Source organism: Zonotrichia leucophrys, chromosome 1 (genome assembly GCF_028769735.1).
Source record: "Zonotrichia leucophrys gambelii isolate GWCS_2022_RI chromosome 1, RI_Zleu_2.0, whole genome shotgun sequence".
NCBI classification, from domain to species: domain Eukaryota; kingdom Metazoa; phylum Chordata; class Aves; order Passeriformes; family Passerellidae; genus Zonotrichia; species Zonotrichia leucophrys.
The window spans coordinates 69,221,597-69,227,596 of NC_088169.1; positions in this window are offsets into that span (position 1 = coordinate 69,221,597).

Consider the following 6,000-nt stretch of genomic DNA (forward strand, 5'->3'; position numbering starts at 1 on the left):
CCATGCCCGCAGACACATGTCATGTGGTAAAACCTCCCTCTGGGGGAAGCTGCAGTGCCAGCCTGGCTGCCAGGGAGCCTGGTGTGATCCTTCATTGCAAACCAGGGTGGAAAGGGGTCAGGAATAAATGCTTCTCTACTTTTTAAAGTAGCTTTCATCCAGAAAAGCCAGTACAGTATCCTGCGCTATGATCTGTATATGAGAGCTGGCAAAGGAATACTACAGCTGAAACTCCTCTTGGCACAAAGCACAAAGTTGGACTTTGTGAAATCTGAGTTGTTCCTACCTCCAGTGTGAGTTTGGGCAAGCCCCTCACTCTGGCACTGCTCTGGGGTAAGGGGACAAGGGCAGGTGGGTCCTTGTCATGAGGGGTTTGCCCCTTCCCAGCATCTGTCTTTTGCTGAGTGGGACAGACTGACTCTGTGAAAGCCACTTGGGAAGCTGGTCACTGGACCTGCAGCTGGACACCCAAGCCACTGCCTGTCTGCCACAGAAAAGAGTCCCTGATCCCAGGCAGCTCCTAGACAAACACACCCTCACGTGTGCCCTCCTCCTCTGGTGGCACTGAGGACGCTTTTTCCTCACACATTGGTGTTTTGCTGAGCTCAAATGTCCCTGGCAGAGGGAGCCTGAGCAGCATCATGTCTGAGGGACCCAGGGCTGCCCATCTGGGCTGGAGAAGGAGGAGCAGTGGTTTGCCTTTCTGCTGGTTGATGAGATGAGTCACTTGCGCCCTTCCACTCACTTTATCATCAAAAATAAGATGTAAGTAAGCCTCGTAACACCCAGCTTAAAATACAACTCTGCAGTCAAAAAAGGAATCACAGAATATGCTGAGTTGGAAGGGAACCACAAGGATCATTGAAGTAAACCCCTGGCCCTGCACAGCACCATGCCCAAAAGTCACACCACGTGTCTGAGAGCACTGTGTAAACACTCTGTGGATTCTGTCGGGCTGGTGCTGTGACCCCTTCCCTGGGGAGCCTGTTCCAGTGCCTAACCACCCTCGGGGTGAGGAACCTTTTTCTAGTATCCAACCTAAACCTCCCTGACACAGCTTCAGGCCATTCCCTCAGGCCCTGTCAGTGCTCACCACAGAGCAGAGATCAGTGCCTGCCCCTCCTTTTCCCCTCACAAGGAGGTTGTAACTGCAGTGAGCTCTCCCCTCAGTCTCCTCCAGGCTGAGCAGACTAAGTCACCTTAGCTACTCCTTATCCAGCCTTCTCTCAAGACTCTTCACCATCTTCATTGCCCTGCTTTGGATGTTCTACAGTAGTTTAATGTCTTTTTCATATTGCAGTGATCAAAACTTAAAACAAAATTCAAGGTAAGGCGAGGACAGGTTTGCTAAATATACTTTTTTCTGCTGTTTCCCTGTGTGCCATAATTGCTCTGTGTGTATGTCTGTGGCAAACCGGCAAAACATGGAAATGCAGATTCCCTGAGCACAATGTTTAAGGGGGAGGCATGTGGGGAAAGTGTGAGCAAAGTGTGGATACTGCTCAGGTTTCTCTCCAGTTCATCTCTCTGGGGAGATGTTGGTCCTGGATTTGGGCCTGGATTTGTTCTCAGTTTTACAGAGGGAAAACAGTAAAAGAGAAGGAATGGAAGTGTGCAGGAATGGTCTGCTTTTCACAGCACATCTCCCTCAGCACAGAGGCTGGAGGCAAACCCCACCAGTCTGAGGAGCTCAGGACCAGAGGCCACCTCTAAGCTGGCCCCTTTGCAACAAGAGGCTGTCATGGAGCAGCTGCCAGGGCCTTGGATGTGGAGATGGCAGTGCCCTGTGTGCCTCCCACCCACCTGTGCCCAGGCAGGGCTGCCAGGAGAGGAGAGGAAACGCTTTGCTCCCCACCCAGCCCTGACTCACAGGGCACTGCTCTGCCTGAGCTGCTGTAACCATCTCCACATGCATGGCTGTCTGACCCATTCCTTGGCAGGTGTCCCCTTGGCAGGTCCTGTGGCCCTTGAAGAGCATCCTGTCTGGCATGGGACAGTGGCCTGTGAAGCACTGCAATGCTCCTCCTAATGCTATGTGCCAGTCCTTGCCCTGAGCTCCTCCTGATGCCATGTGCCAGCCCTTGCCCTGAGCTCCTTGGGAATGCCCTGTCAGCAGCCATGAGAGACAGCACCACCTGCATGGCACAGAAACAAGGTATGGGTGTTGCAGAGATAGCTCTTGATTCACCCTGAACTACCCACGTGGGTTCCTGATCATCCTTTGGCCTGCCCAGACAATCATGATGCTATTTTTGCCTCATCAGGATCTGTGCTGCAGTGCCATATGAACACAGCTTGTCATCGTGATAGCTCTCTTCCTTCCTAATCTCTCATCACTGTTGTTGGTCATGTGCAAGAGAGTGACTCCTTTCCTGTGACAGAAGAGTGTCATGCCTAAAGGATTACTTGCAGGCAGCCCACAGGAGATTCATCTTGGCAGCCACAGGTTTCTTTGTTTTACCCTGTGTTCCTTAAATCCACTGTTTTGTCTTTCTAGTATCACATGAAAGAGACTTCCAGGCTCCCTTTTAAGTTTCCTCTGCTACTCTTCAGCAGGTTTGGTGCCTAAAATCCTGTGGGAGTTTGCAGGAGCTGAGCACTGCTTTGGAGAAGCAGCAGAGACAAGCCAGTGGGAGCTGCCACAAGAGCAGTTTGAGCTTTCACAGAAGCTGTAGGCTCCAAGAGGATATGCCTAAGAGTCCATGGCTCCAGTTGCTGCCTCAGGTGGTCTGTGGGCTATCTGGCTGTCATCATCATCCCAGAAGCTGTGAGCGAAGCACCCCTGGCATGGGACAGCCGAGCTCACCACACCATCATCTCGCCAGCTGCAATTTTTATGGAGATCCACGATGTGGGACCTGTTGGGAGGTGGTTCTGGGGTTCAGTGGCCTCAGCCTCCTTGCCACTTTAAGCCCCAGCTCGCTCCCAGGCCTGCCCCTTTCACATGGTGGTAAGGAGCTGCAGAAATTTGTGGCAAGCCAGTGCCAACACCTTCAGCGTGGCTGCTGGAGCACGTGGTGTTGGGAGAATCTCTGCTGGTGGGACAGAAAGGGCTCCCTGGGCCTGTGCTTGGCAGGAGGCTGAGTGGAGCTCTGGGGCTTTTTCCATCAAACCAGAACTGCCCCAGTCCCCTGATAAAAGGTTTATCTGGAATAAACACTCTGTGCTGGTGGGAACCTGTTATTTGCAAGCTGGCAGGCTCACTCTGTGTCCCATCAGGGACTGTCTGTTCCCCTGTGGCTGCCACAACCCTGAGCCACCTCCTGGGCCAGCCCAACAGAAATGAATCCATGTATGTGTCTCTGTCTAACCCAGGTCAGACATGCCCAAATGGGTGATTTTTCTCAGTTTAATGATGATGGAGCTGCAGTGTGGAATTGCCCACCTGGGGGAGAGCACCTTCTGCCTGCAAAATAGTATGTGCTCTGCTTGAGAAACCTTTGAGTTTCCAAAGAGATTACAGCAGCCAGAAACACCCCTTCCTAAAGAATTCAGCAGTCGATAGCCTTTGGGTGGGAGAGAGAGAATTTAATCTGAATCAGATACCCGAGAGATTTCAATAAAGAAAAGGAGTGGGAAAGGCTGCTGCGAGTGGAATTTCCACCCAGTGCAGGCAGCCCAAGGACCTGGGGCACAAGAAAACACCAGGGGAGTTTGCAGCAAAGCAGTGGGAATAAAAGAGCTGCTTTGCAGGGAGCTGTGCCCCTGGCTGTCCTGGCAAAAGGCCTCATGGAGGGTGGGTGTGAGGCCTTTTATCTGCAATACCATTGTAGTGATAAGGCTCTGGTTCTTGAGAATGCCAGAGATCAACTGTGGAAATCAAATGAGGGCTTTAAAAAGAGGGCTTTATTTCAAACTGAAGGAAATAAAATGGCCACCCTGCCACCCTGAGGGAGCTTTAGCAGCTTTAAAACAGGCAGCTTCAGCTCTCCACTTTCACACAGCAAAGCAAAACCCGTATTTGATTTGTGTGCATTAAGGGGGCAGAAGAGTCCTGTGTGAATTTGAAAACTCATAAGGAAAAAAAAAAAAAAGGAGAAATCTTATGTTAGGTTTAGAATAAACAATGTTTAGCTATGTTTTGCAGCTTGTGTTTTTCTCAGGCATAACCATCAGCAGACTCATCAGACTGAATCATTTCAGAGCTGTGCTTAAGCCTGCTGCTTTATTCTTTATTGCCATCAAAACAGAAAAAACTGTTTCTCTTTACCTTTCTTTTTAATTTTCTCATACTTTTTTATGGGTACAACAGAATTGCAGAGTCACAAGATGATTTCAGGGAGAGGGAACCCAAGCCATGGACAACTCCAAAGCTAGACCAGGTCCTCAGGACTCTGGTTATGAGCTTTTCCAGGGATGGAGATCCCAGCTCCTCACTGGGCAATCTGTGCCAGTGTTTGACCAACCTCATGGCAAGACACACTTTCCTTCTAATAAACCAGATTTTCCCTTGTTACAATGTGTGACCATTGCCTTGGTCCTTTCCAGAGTGTGCATCTTTGGGAAGAGCCTGCCTCTCTCTTCCCTGTAATTCCCCTTAGGCAATGGACAACAGCACTAAGTGCCCCCATAGACAGCATTAGGGCTCCCTCCCTACCATGGCCCCCTAGATGTTGCCCCATGGGCACTGAGTGGAGGGGAATTCTCATTTCCCTCCATGTCCTGCGCACTCTCTTGCTGATGTGGCCCCATGGGTGGCCAGCCCTCACCCCCCACTTAGCAGAGCTCTAAACAAGAAATTATGTGTTAGCCGCAGAGTTTGGAGGGAAAATACCATCGCTAAGAGAGTTCATTAAATATTTGACTTCTCAAGAAGCCTAAAACCTGTATTTGCTTAGAATAAAACTAAGAGCGTGGCTTGAGAAATGAGGAAGGAGGAATGGGATATAATCTTGCAAAGATATTCAGCCTCGGGGAAAAGTATGGACAAATATTCATTGGAATTGTTAAACAAGTTCAGGTCCCATTCCAGTCAAGGATGTCCTAAGGCTTGATTGGAAAAAACTAGCCAGTCCACTAGGATGGGCAGTGTTAGACCTTTATGCTTTTGCCCCAAAGTTCAGGTTCCTGCCCCATGGACCAGCAGAGGAGCCAGTCTGGGAAGCAGTGATGCTCTCCAGCATCCTGAGATGGATAACTCTGGAAGGAGGTGGAGGGCAGGAGGTGGGGAGAGACATGGTGCTGCTGGGACAAGAGTCTCTTGGAGAGCTTCCCCCATGCTTAACCCCTCATTTTGGGAGCTAAAAGCCCTGCTGTGCAAAGCACCTTTGAACCACTCTCTCCTTCAAACTACTCCACTACTTGCCACCCCCTTAACAGCACTGCTGGAAACCCAGTGGCTGGGGTGGGTACAACCTCTAGAGCAGCTGGTGGCTATCCCAACCAGTTAGTTCAAAAACTTTATCCCTTTTTACCGTTTGCTCCTTCCTCAAGATGCAACAAACTCATGCCACTGATGTGGCTTTCTTGCTGGTGACTGATGTCCCATGCATTCTGCTCTCCCATCGCAGCTTGGACCAAAACTGTGGAGAGGGAATCAGGGAAAGTTGGCCACATTTTGAGACCTGCTTGGTTACAAAAAAATATGAGTGTGACAAAACCTGCACCTTGTATCCCCACCTTCCCTGGCTCATTGGGTCTCTGATGTCACCCCAATGCTGTACATGCTCACTGAGTCACTGCAGTGCCTTCTGAGCACAGGTGCTCCTTCACCACCGGGGGAATGTGGCTGCTCTGATGTCATGTGCTGTGCAAGGCACAGTGTGACTCATGCCTGGCTGCCCTCTACTAGAGACATCAGAATTCCCTGGGAGGGTAACTCTGTGCTGGCCCTCCAATTCCCCTGCCTTACTCTCAGGATGCCAGACAGATTTCCAGCACTGTTTGCAGGCTGCTGTTTGAGGTGGATGCTGTTAAGAGAGTTCCTGGATGTACCTGTGTCGTTGCCAAACTGCACATGGTTGCCATAGAGATGTAGGACACGTAGATCTGACTGATAAT